The following is a 13,517-nucleotide window of genomic DNA, read 5'->3' as shown; positions in this document are numbered from 1 at the left end:
AGTTATAAGCTATATACACTGTTTATAAGCCTTGCACGGTTGAGATGTCTGTGCTGTTTCACATTTTTTTTCCTTTGCTTTTTCTAAACTTTTACCAGTCTTCTGCACAGTAAAAGTTTTACACAGTTCACAAGGCTATACTTATCACCCATTCTCCGCTAAAGAAAAGGACCTATCCTCACTGGGGTTTTTTTTCCAGTTGTTGGTGTAGCTTCACAAAAGTTGTTACTTGTATTAGGTTTGTAAAAAGGTTAAGAGCTGAACTTCCATTTATTGGGGAATAATGTGTAGCAGTTTCTGTATCTTCAATGAATTTTAAAAATTATTTGAAGCACTGAATGTGACCACTAAGATGAAAAATGTGCTTATTTTGAAGTTATTTGGTCCATTCATTTCTGTGGACCTTCAGTCCCAGCGCAAACACAGACTTGGTTCCTCAGAAGTTTGTCCCTCTAAGCTGTCGGTGTTCATGTTGTCTGTACCAATGTTCTTGGGGCATACATTTCCCCATACATTAATAACCCCATTTTCTTTATCAAGCAGGGCCAGCACAATCATGGTTTTGTGGGCAGAGGAAAGACTGCTTAGCAAAGAGTGAATGCCAACTCACAGCTGCACTGAACTCGTTGAAAAGTCCCATTAGGTGAATACTGAATGCTTGGCCTTAATGAAGTGGGGGTGTCACTGCAGTGTCTGAACAGCTCCCAAGGCTATCTGGCTGCATGGGGGAGGGTTGCTACCACAGCTTTTTCAGTAGGAAAGAAATATAAGAAATGAAGTTGTCCTTCAGCATGAATGATTTGTCCTGAGAAAATTTGTAGGCCGACTGGGAATTTAATTTACCTCAAGGGCCATCTGGTGTTTTAGTGGAAAGACCAGGAATATTCCAATTGTTCAGTCAGAGGAATAAAATGGAGGTCATATCAAACATAGATAACTAATATAAACCTTCCAGAGTAATTCTAAGCAAAATCTCTTAATTCTGTTCCACAAGTCCACTTTTCCAAATTGCAGAGAAATTTTCTGTCCCTAAGTCAAATGGCCCGAACAATGTGTGGGCTGATGGTCTGAAATCAAAATAAATTCCACTGGTTAATTATCAGTTAATCACTTAAAGTTCTTTTTAAAATGCACTAATGAAGTTGCTCTCATTAGAAATATAAGGATATTGCATGACTGGGATTTCCAAAGTCCCAGAACTTTCCATCCCCTTAGTCAAATGAGGAGCTCCTTTAAATTCCCTTGCTAGGGTTACTCAAGACACTTCACTGAAATGTGCCCTCTGTTTCAAGCTAGAGGCAAATTAGTGCCAAATTATGTGCTTTCCTGAGCTTAGCTGATGGGTAATATTTTAAAACACAATTTTGAAGAAACTCTAATTGTCACAACAGTTCTTTTTTTGGTAAACAGAATCTTCATATTTCTTTTGGTGCTTTATTTTCAGGCAATGCATGCTATCAAAATGCACAAGAAGAAATTAAATGCCTGTGATTTAGTAAAATGTTCACTTAAGGAACCAGTAGTTTTGCTTATTAACATTTTCTAGCAATTAGAATGTTTCTGGGTTGCAATTAAGGCAGTATATGCTTGTTCCATACACCTGGATTTTCTCAATGTTAATGTCTCTTGTTCCCTCTTTTGAGATAAATTCAATACTTGGGTAATTCCATATTTCTTTTTTGAAATTTTGGTTTGCGTTTTTTGTTGTTGTTGTTGTTTGTTTGTTTGTTTGGGGTTTGGTTTTTTGTTTTTTTGTTTGTTTTTGTGGGTTTTTTCTTGGGAGGGGGGTTGTTTTTTTGGTCTTTTTAGTTTTTTGTTTTATTAATTTTGGCATCACTTCTCTAAGCTCCAGCCAAATGGAAAGCATTGCTGTGCTATAACATGCAGGATTAGGACATTTCTTAGAAAGCCTGGTTTTGCAGGTGTAGGACAAGGAGAGAGGAAATAAATTATAAAAGAGAAAATTAAGAGAAAAAGCAAAATATCATTTTCTCCTCTTTGGAGATTATATGTTTCTGTGTTCTATTTGTTTGGGCAAGAATATCAAATCAACGTTACAAATTCTAATGACACTGAAATTAGTGAATTTGGACAATTTCCTCTTTACACTTGCAATGAAAATGGTCACATGAATCCCTTTTTTGGCCTCAGTTCCCTGGAGCCTCTGACTGTGCTCAGGCTACTGCTGTGAATCACAGCTCCTCAGACTGTGACCCACACGGTGCCTGCGGAGGTGCTCACTCGTGGGCAAACATCACCCATGGCAGTCTCAAGGGATTGCTCTTCCCATAAACTGAGTCAAAGATTTACTAGCAGGTTGGTTTATGTCACCTGCTCTGAGTCTGTATGTTGGATATTTTCCTGGTGGAAAATTCTGCCTTATCTCTATTGCCTCCAGAAGCAAACAGGAAAACAATAATTTTTGAGCAATCATCAGGTTTTACTATGAATAAGCGTAGTTGCAAAAACCACCTGGCTTTAGTTATCACTACCAGAGCAAAAGCAAGGCTGAAACACAGTATTAAGCAACTTGGCCATGATCACATGAAAGCCAAGAGGGCAACCACTGAATCCACATAACTTGAAGGTCTTGCCTGCATGAACCCTCAGCTGGGTCTAAAAGCTGGAGTTCATCTGATGCCACCTCTAGCAAGATGCATGGAAAATTGTTTTGTAATTTTACAGTTCCTAATTTGTTTGAGCGAGTAAAAAAACCCCACAAAAACCATAAACCTGAATAAAACAGGGAAACACTTTTATTCTTTCCTTCTTTTTCTTAATTTTCTTTTCCTTTTCCTTTTCATTTAATTTTCCATTTCCTTTGTTTCAGATGCAGAAAGCCTATGGAGTATTTACAGTCTATTTATTAGCAAGAGTTATCCCCCATCTCCACTAATACATTCAGTGAAGGCAAGTTTGCAACATTTCTGCCAAGGGATTCTATATTAGACAGAGGATAATGTTAAACTTTATAGATGTCAGTGATCATTTCCAGTGGGAATTTACTACATTGGCTTGATTTTGTGTTTCTGAGACTCTCATTACAGCTGTGCCAGGCTGTATATGGCAGTTCTGGAAAAGGAAAAGGCTCAGTGGGGATTTCAGTGTTCCCAGCTTAATGGTTTTTGTTAACAAAAAATAAAAGCAAAGACAGCAATCAGGGATAAGTTTGGAGAGCTGCATAGCGTCTAACAGGGAATATGCACGGTGGGGATGAATTTGAGCTGGCTTGTTTCCCCCTCTGGAAGTCCTGCTGCTGCCTGAGAACACAGGTGTGGATGGCAATGAGGCAGAGCTGGAGGCAGGCAGGGGAGGAGGAGAGGAAAGCACTGCCAGCAGGGTCTGCACAAGGGTTAGGACCACTAGTTCAGGATAAATCTTAAAAATGGTATAAGGAAATCTTACACCTTTAATTACCAATGCCTTATGAAGGAGTTCTCCTAAAGGAAATATTCAGGTTGTCAAGTTTAAACAGTGGAACAGCTGGGCACTTTTTGGAGGCCAGTGGAGAAAAATCCCGGCTGCCTTGCATTTTAGGAGCCTGAGTCAAATGCCTGGTTCCCCAGATATATGTATAGCACTCTCCTCTTTAAACTTTAAAATACACTGAATGGAAATTAGGCATAGCTGAAGAGGGCAGAAGTAATAAATTCTCCCCTCCAAAAGGAACTGCTTGGAACAAGTATTAACAGAGAAAGAGAGAGTCCTAGGCCCCTTCCCAGGATTATAGCGCTTCTTGTTTGCAACCCACAATGACTCTTTGGTGTAAAATACAGCCAGTTTAAGGGCCAGATGCAGAGTTCTATCTCTCCGGAATGTGCGCAGTCTTGATCATCCAGATGAACAAACCATGAAGTAAATATGACTGAGTAGAGAGGTTTCTTTAACCAGCTTCATTATCCACAGGCTTCAGTAGTTTTAAGTATTCACCAGAATGAACCACTAAAAGTCAATTTTGTGCATTCCTAACATTTAAAATGTCTTTGTGATAACCATGGTGACCATTACAGCTGAAAAAACCCCTCAAGTGGGGAAAACACACACTTGTTTTAAATTAACAAATGGAAAGTAAAATGGGAAAGTGTGGTTAAAAGAGCCTAAAAAAGATCACTGTTACTGCTTATGATCACTTTGGTGTTTAATGCAATCTTCATTCTTGGCTTCTATTTATAACTATATACTTCTATGCATTCAAGCTAATTTTCTGCTAGTGTATCAGAATAGCAGAGTAGTTTTTGCAGTCTGCTTTCTTTAACTGAAAAAATCCAGATATAGTTTAATAAAGAGGATTCAGTTTCTGATCTGATTCATGTACAAGAGCCCAGACTCTCAAGGCTACAGAATGAGATATGTACAGCTCCACATGGCTTTCAAAGGGTGAGGGGGCAGACAGATGCCTACATATCTTTCAGTCCTGGCATAAAGAAAGTTCAAGTGGTTGTAAGGAGATTTATGCTTTACTGGAGAGGTTTTAAAGGTATTTAGAGACCTGCCAGTGTAGGTACGTATTGATGAGTGTAAATCAAAACAGCCAAGCAGGCTAAACACCTAATTTTTGTATTTTAAGTACCTAATTTGTATGGAAGTTAGGTGCCTACCATATTGAGCCAAGTTAATAAATGCCCCTAGCTGCTACCCGTGCCTTGAGCTGTCCAACATACCTGTGTACTTAGAGTTTCAGCCTTACACATTCAAATTGCCTATGAAAACAAGGTTTGATCATGACTGCAAACTCTAGCCATGCAGCACAGTATTTATCATGGAAATGACCAATAAAATTAGGGGCATTGTCACTGAAGTGAAAATATTTTGTGTAGCTCTAGATGTAAGCTACCATTTCAGATTATTTTGGCAGCAATGACTCACTAGAAATCCATGCCAGTGACTGTGGAGTGGTGAGGGATAAGCCCGGTGGTTCTGGCAAGACCTCACAATTACTGTTCTGCAAGAAGGAGCTTTGCTCCCAGCAAGTCTTTTGACCACAGCTGGCTGGGAGGAAATCAGAGCCAGTGCTTGGAACAGAGACTACAGTTTGTGCATCTCTGAGTCCCCCAAGAGAGGCACTGGCAAAGGCTAGATGTAGGCAAAAAGAGAGAAGCAGAAGAGCTGAATTTAAATACTTTACCAGCAGGCTATTGTCTTTAAAATATTCATGGTTTTCTTTCATTAAAATTTTCCAACTTCTAATTAGAATTGGATGGACAACTTCTTTAAGAATGATTTTGGCATAAAAGCTTTTTCTCCATCAGCATGCTACCACATGGGAGTTGTGTAAGTCTCCATTCTCTTGTGTGATGTGGACTCACCAGGCTCAGCAATAAAATCATTTGGCCTCTGAATAAGGCAGACTACCATGAAGGAGAAAGACAGTTTGGGGCTGAATTGACGTTTAACTAGTATCTGAGGAATATTCAATAAACCAGAAATAATTTATTCTTTCTTTAAAGTTCTCTGAAATCTCTGGAAATTCTCTGCCACCGCAAACCTTTCAATGCTCTTGATCATATTTTCTCAGTCTTTTTGTTCAGCAGCAAGATACTCTTTTCACTACAGTATTAAAAACAGATCTGAATAACCCCTAGGATTCTAATATTTTACAAGCTCCCGAATCACTGAAGAGCCCTTCCCCACCCAGACTGACTACTGAAAGCCTGTCCTGTGCTGTGAGCTCTTCTGGTGCTCTGCAAAGGGAGAGCCCTGAGCAAGGCTCAGTGGCCCCAGCCGGGAACACGTGAGTCCAGGCTCAACAATAGCATTGCTTTCTCTGCTTTCACTGCAAATGAAACACAACCGTTTTGTTACTGAATAGCTGCATGAGGAAAATGTTGTTAACTCTTGTTTGGTTAACAAATCCCATAAAACCTAAGGCCACAAGAAATGCGTCACAAATGCTGACACTGGAGTGAGAGTATAGGCTAGCTGAAGAAGAAACCTTTCATTTTTTTATGTAAAACTTTAAATTTAAAAAAAATATTTGAATAGAACTATTCTAGAAAAACTTGTTATATGATCATAATTTACCTGAAAAGTCTAATTGCACATTCAGGATAATTGCATTCAGAGATGCAGAGCAATTGTATAAATGGTTTAAATTTTTTTTTTTTTTCAGGTAATGAAGAGGCTAAAAAAATCACTTTTTTTTTTTTTTTATAAATTATGAGCATAAAAGAAGATAAATGTGTATAACATATTCCCTAGAAATTGTTTTATTCTGCCCAGCACTATATCTTCCTTCCCATTTGTAAGTGAAGGTGAAAGATATTGAATGGAAATCCTTGCAGAAGTGTTTCACTGGAAATGAGATTAAGGCAAAATCACCAAATGGAAATTGAAATAGACCATCCTTTATATCTGTTTCTTTGCAGCACAATTACATTTTAGTAATTTTGTTTAGCATGTTTTTAATATATTGCTCATTTGAGACCTGCTGAATAATTTCATGGGAACAACTGTGTTGTTACTGGAAGAAATTTCTTGTCATTGCAAACAGTGGGAAAACACAGTTATTAAAAGCTGATAAAATATTGGTATTTTTACTGCAAAATAACTACTAGCTATTATTGGCACTGCTTAGAATTCATTTAATTTACTTTGTTTCAATTAGGGTTGTGCATACAGAGAAGTTTGCTTAGGGTTTTGCTGCTAGCTGAACAGAAGCAGAGTGAGAGATACAGCACTTCAATGCAGTATTTATGGGGAAAACACCACACATTCCTGCTGGAGCTAGTAAAACTGCCTGTGGCTAAGGCTGCTTAGTCTTTGCCATTAGCTCTATTTTCTTTGCTTTATCACTACACAGAACTGCTCAAGCTGAAATTTGCCACGCTTGCCTCTGCCTTGGGTAAGGTTTTTTGAAATATTTCAACTGTAATTCCTCAGCTGTTCCCAAGAATGAGTTTAGGAGGAATGAGTTTAGGAGGAATAAGTAACATATAAGTGGTTTCTGCTTTTCTTGGGCAGTGTGCTAAAGACAAGCAGAGGGCTAAAATTGGGAGTGTTCCCTGCAAGGAAACATTATCCATTACCCTCTGCCAGGAGAGATTGTAGTACCTGATCTGTGTCTCTAGAGTCCACATCAGGGTCTATAGGATCTGGTGAGGATAGAGGTGCACCTCAGCAGGACCCAACAAACAGAGGGTGGGGACCCAGCTGCCACTGGAAATTCAGATTTACTTGGATAAAAGGGGCTGGCAGGAGAAGAGGAGGGAGGCCAGGGAGACCTTCCCTTCCTCCCCCATATACAACGACAGAGCAGTGGGGATCTCCATCTGTCCATCATGTCTCTAGAGAAGTCACCAGTGTGGCTTCCTGGTCAAGGTACCGCTGTTAGAAGCAGAAAATTGCTTTAACAAGTCAACCAGAACAAATAGTGTGGGTATCCCCAGCTGCTGCATAAATACAGTCCAAGCCTGCAGAGCCCCAGGCAGGCACTGGTTTCCTGGGGCTGGTGCCATGTTCTTCACACCAGGATGCCCATCGCTTGGAGTGAGTCACTGGCCCTGGAAATCATTGGTATTCACACTTGTTCATTGACATCCTTCTTGAAAGCTGCTGCCGAAATTCCTGGCAAGATTCCCTTCAGCAGCAAGAAGTCGTTTTTGCCTGACCTCTGCTCCTGGCACAGAGCCTGCCTGGATGACACAGAGGTTGGAGGTCAGAGCATCCTGGCCTCTGTTGCTGCCCAGAGATCACTCCTTGGATGAGGTCCCAGGATGATGATGGTGGAGGCATTTTTACTCCTTCTCTGACCTTTTAACATAACCAGTGGTGGGACAAGGTCTGGTTAATGGTCAGTCTCTGGAAAAAACATCCTCAGGTCCAGTTTCTCTAACCATCTTAAAATGAGCATGTTCCTCTGTGTCTTTGCTCTTTCTTAACACAGTGTTAAGTAAGGTAGTGAAGTGCTCAGGGAGGATCCAGAGAAAGTTCTTCCACTGCTTATTGCTACTGGTGATGAAAGTAAGAGTTTTGTATCTGTCTCTCAAGAAGCTGAGGGCTCCTACTTTTTTGACAGATGGATAATGGAAGACACTACAGAAAGTCAACTCTGACATGGTTAGGGATATGACCTGATGCCAGTTAGCTTGTTAAGCCCACTGCCTTTCAGAATAAATTTGTCAAGGTTGTATTTGCACTGGAGTTGTTTATAACCTTTCCAGGATAAAGGAAAAAAGCCCCATGAATTCAGACTGCTAACCAAGAGTTGTGTAAATCATTGGTGAGGCATGATCTGTTTCTCCTGTCTAATAGTTTGTCCACCCCACCTGTAATGACCCTGGCCAATTTTCTTGTTGAACCAGGACTCAGTCAAACTATTAAAGTTCTCTTCATGTGACATCTTGGGACTTGGTGTCATTTCACGTCCATAAAAATGCTTTGTTCCTTTGCAGCATAGCCAAGGAATGTTCTTAGAGAGTCTAAGGATTAATTCACATGTGCCTTTTACTACCCCTTTATTTTTTGAATTTAACTAATTACTTTAAGCAAAAGATATATCATACTACTTGTCCTCAGAGTTCAGCCTGTTTCTACAATTAAAGATTCTATTTCTGCAATTAAAATTTACTTTTAAATCTGGCCTAATGTGTTTTTCATTTTCACTTTATAATTTCCTTCTCTAAAGAATTTTCTTGTCTGTGAATGAAAAAAGACCTTTGTGCAAAACTGAACAGTGGTTTTATCATTACTCTACTTTTTCTTTCTTGGAACAAAACCCTCATTTCATATTGTTACCTTTCCTCTTACCCGTTTCATTACTGCAACATAATTCCAAACTGATTTGTAAAATCATCCAGCCTTTATATTGCTGTTGGGGTGAATCTCAACCTAGTACAGGAGGTCTTGTTCAGAAATATCTCAAGCTGGTGTAAACTGAAGTCTGAAAAATTTTTCTACAGCTGCATAGTACGTTACCAGCACACATCCATTCTGTGACAGAGCCACAAGACTTGGCAGGGATTGTTATCCCTATTTTAGGGTCTTCAGGAGGACCATGCTTTCTGCATCTCACCTGCAACCCATTATTTGCAACTTTGAGCATGGCAGTAAATGCCATATGAGATACCCTGGATCTGGGCTGATCTGACTGAAACTGAGGGTTTCCTTCTCATTGCCTGGCACCAAGAAAGCAAACCCCAGCCAGCACCTCTTTGCATCATCCTAACGCCTGGGCAGACATTTGTACTGATGTAGCTGAAATCCATATGGATTTCTGGCTGAGGGGGTTAATTAAATGTTGTTCCTATAGCATTGGTGTAGATGAAAAAAAAATTCCAATGTCTTGGATAATGAAGGCTAAATCCATCTGTGTCCACAACTGGTTGGAAAAGAATGGAGAGATTTAGCCATGCCCCTAGAATCACAGAGACAGCTTCTTGCATTACACAAATAAAATAGTTTGTTTGCTAATCATATGGTGATTCAAGTGATTTCTATTTGGTACAGTTTAATAATAGCATGATCTGATAATTGCTAGAATTTAATTTATTTCAGTCTGCATCCGCATGTTCCACAGGTGGTAATCAGTGGTCTTTCTCTGTCCCATGGGAGACAGTGACCTTATCACTCCTTCCTTGCTAAAATCCTGCTCTGTTCCCCAGGTACCAATTGCATTTCCTTTCAGATTTGTCTAATTGATGGATGGAATTAAACTAAATTCAGAGCAATTGCTCTCAACCTTTAAATAGCAGCTGGGTTGTGGCTTCTATTTCAGACTTGAAGAGGAGCCAGTGTTCCCAAAGGAAGTGCTGTTGTGCCAAAAGCCTGCCTGCTTTGCCCAAGGACTGTTTTTGCTTTCTCCCCAGAAGACTTGCTTTGCACAAACACTCAGACCATTGGGGACACAACACTGCCCCTTTAGAGTTTCTACCGTTCTAGACAAAATCTGCTTCACATTGATTCATACTAACAAAACCATTTTCTGAAGACTACAGTCTCCTGGATGCTAGCCAAAGCTGCCTGTGTCCTATCAGTATGCTGCAGCACATACTACAAGCTTCAAACAAGACTAATATATAAAGTCAACACAAATTATTATATTAAGTTCATAGCATCAGTCTAATTAATAAAAGAATAGCAACAGTTTAATATTAAAACAGCTTTACCTATTTTATGCTATAAAATCAGTCTGCCTCCAGAGAGTGAGGTAGGATTTCACTCTGTGGTTTTGCAGGAACTTGGTTCAGATTAACCTGATAGCATAATATGCCCATTAGAAGCAATAAATTTATTTCTTGTACCACAGTAGCTGTATTGAAGATAATACAGGGATGATACTTCAATGATCAAAATAATTAACTTTTTGAAGTCATGCTATTTCACTGTATTGCCTGAAGTTCCAGTGCCCATTACAGACTCCTGGATACTTCCAGTAACTGAATCATACAGGGAGGTATTACCTTGAGAATATCAATTATCTGGATACAGGAAAAACTTAGAATACTTAAGGAAAGGAGAAAAATATATGACATTCTGATATTGCTTGTTATGCACAGCGTTCAAAACTTGATGTTTATCACTCCCTTTAGTGTTGGAAAGGAAACAAATCTCTTTTGGGGCCTCCTCTAGGTAAATAGGTGTTTCCTTTTGTAAGATACCTCGTGTAAGGTCAGGATTAGCTTTTGCCATAGTCCCTCAGTTTTATGATATGAGAGGGTTATATCTCAGGGATTTTGGGGGGGGGGGGGAGGGGGGAAAGAATAAATTTTTATTGTTACACTCAAGAAAATAATTCCAGGAAGATTATAAAAGCTCAGACACCTTACTAAGTTAATGTTGGAAACATCCTTCAGTCAGCACTAGACTTCAGAATTACAATTTAAAAGGCAAATACATCTATTGGCTGCTCCATTTGACTTTTTACTGAGGTATATCTGCTTTGAGACGGTAAAGTCAAAAGCGGAGCTGAGCTGACTGTACTCGTCTTTCACTTACTTTCCTTAAAAAGTTAACAGGAACTCAGACTTTCATGTTGTGGGACTGTATTAAAAGAAGTGTCACCTACCTCAATTGAAAGACTCTGTCTGCCCTTTGGGAGCCCTTCTCATTATAGATGCTGAGGTGTCCTTGAGCTTTGAAGCTGTTATCCAGTTCAATATATTGTACATTGTAGATGACTGTTTTATTTTTCCCTCCGAAAGCACATTTTCAGCTTTTGGTCACAGGTTAACTTTAATTACATTACCCTTTCTAGAGATGAAGGCTCTGTAAGCAACTAAAAAAGTACCATTCATTTACAAGTACACAAGCAATGAACTTTTCCTTTTAAAAGTGACTTTATTTCCAAGAAATGCATTCTTATTTTCCAGTATTGTGTTCATTGATCATGGGCTTCACAAGAACTCTTTGATCACAGTGATGGAGTTACTGTTTTGTATTTGCTGAATGGATTTTATCAATGTCTTGCCTTAAGAGTTCTTAGCTACATACTTCTTTGATGTGGTAGTTTAAACAAACTCTTCATTGTCTTGGTTATTTTCTCTGTGTTTTGGAATATGTAATTCTGTGAATTCAGGAATTGTCAGGAGGAAATATGAGTCCTAGGAAAACAAGCCAAATTCACAAGCATATAATAAAGAATTATTTGAACATAACTACAAAACAGGTTAAAAAGGTTTATAAACAGAAGTGATATTGGTCAGTCTTTCCAGCACAAATTATCTCCTTTCAGTCTGATCAGAAGGGGAAATCTTTCGACTAAGTGGGGTGGAGTACATTTGTTTTAAGTTTAACTTGATTATGTTGTTCAATCAATTGGTAACTGCTGGATTCCTGGAGCATATAGGTGGCCTCACAATCATGAGGACTGAATGTCTGATTTCACTCCTTGACTTCCACGTAAAGCCATTAATCACCAGTTTTTCCTCTCACACCAGCATCATCCCCCTAGACCCTGCAAGGAAAATGAGTAGCGATAACGTAGCAATTACCAACTCCAATGGGCTGACAGAATTAGCCATCAACCACAGGTCACCAAAAAGTCAGGGGTGCAGAGCTGGGCCCGAGGGTGCTGCTGTGAGTGCTCTTTGCAGGGCACTTGTGGCCCCACCTCGCTGGTGAAAAGGGACCTCCTTGTAGGGAGGACGTTCCTCTGAGGTGAGAAATTAAAATGCTTTTTCTAAGAGCTATGGTAATGGCTGTACTGCTCCCCGCACATTTTCCTCACTTGCATTCTTGGACCATCACAGCTATAATGATGCCATTACCACTTATTTAACCTGTCAGAGTATTTTACTGGGTTCTTAAACTATCAGCCCGGGATATGGCAGTAAGTTGTGCTGATGGGGTTTATCGTTCATGAAATACGCCTTCCCAATTCTAATGTGCTTGTCAGTACAATCTCCAAGAAAAGATACTAAGATTTTAAATGAAGAAATACAGAATTCCTCAGGATGTTTTAAATCTTATCTATAAGTTCCAGAGGGATGTCATTTATGCATTATGTTCCCTTTAGGAATGTAAGTTACTTTTTTATTTGGTTTTAGCACTTTTGAAAAATACCACTTAGCATAAGACACTTAGTAATAGAGCTATGTGAAGCTTTATTTGCAGGTCACCTTCTTAAATTGTTGCGAGATTATATTCAATGAATAAATTGAAGCACCTCAAACATTACAGAAGTTATCAGGAACAAAAGTGTGTTGTACAAGAGCATTTTAGGGATGACATAACATGATAGGCACTGATAGCGGCTCTGGCAGATCTCCTAAAGTCAATAAGCACGTAGGGTAAAGCGTGGTGCAGAACACCAAAGGCAGCTTATTACACATTCTCTGCTTGATCACAGATTAAATTGAATGTGAAGAAAAAACTTAAGACAAAGAAAGTTTCTTTGCATTTCCCCAGGAAAGTGACTCATCTGAATTCTGGTGGAACTACCCCTTTCAGGATAAATTAATACCAGAAGTCTCAAAAATTCCTAAATTATTAGAGTGTTTCTATATTCCACATGCATTAATTCTGCAGAGAGGTGTAGGTTTCATCTTCTGTGGCCACCAAACACTCAAGTCTGTTACAAAAGCATAACATAACTATGTTACCTCTCATTTTTATGTTGATATGTTGTGCATAACAACATACAAGTGAGAAATTTCAGTTTCATGTCAGACAACATATACTGGATATGCACAGTGCTGAAAAAAATTGCATCATCATTGCATCTATACCTGGAGCAGTTAATTTTGATTTTGTTACTTATTTATAGGAGAGGATGCCACCATATCATCGACATACTGCAAAATTAAGTTCCACTTCTCAAATATTTCAGTGGGTTTCCCTGGCTGCTGTTGTGTTCTACTGCTCTGGACATGCAGATTTGAGTGCCATTACTGTGATTGAAGTTGATAATAAGGTGAACTGCAAGTCTCTGAGGCTTTTCCCCATCTCTGGTCCATGTTTTTCCTAAGAGGAGTAGTACTCTCAGCCATTTATCTGGAATTAGTTTCTGTCATAATTTTCATAAAGAGAAAGCAAGTAAAATATCCCAAAGAGTGAAAACTAAGAAAAGGAAGAAGCTAAAA

This window comes from Chamaea fasciata, unplaced genomic scaffold, assembly GCF_029207755.1.
Source record: "Chamaea fasciata isolate MVZ Bird 193981 ecotype frontalis unplaced genomic scaffold, bChaFas1.0.hap1 SCAF_2, whole genome shotgun sequence".
In the NCBI taxonomy this organism is placed as follows: domain Eukaryota; kingdom Metazoa; phylum Chordata; class Aves; order Passeriformes; family Sylviidae; genus Chamaea; species Chamaea fasciata.
The sequence above is the reverse complement of the archived record's forward strand: the minus strand, read 5'-3'. Positions refer to the sequence as shown.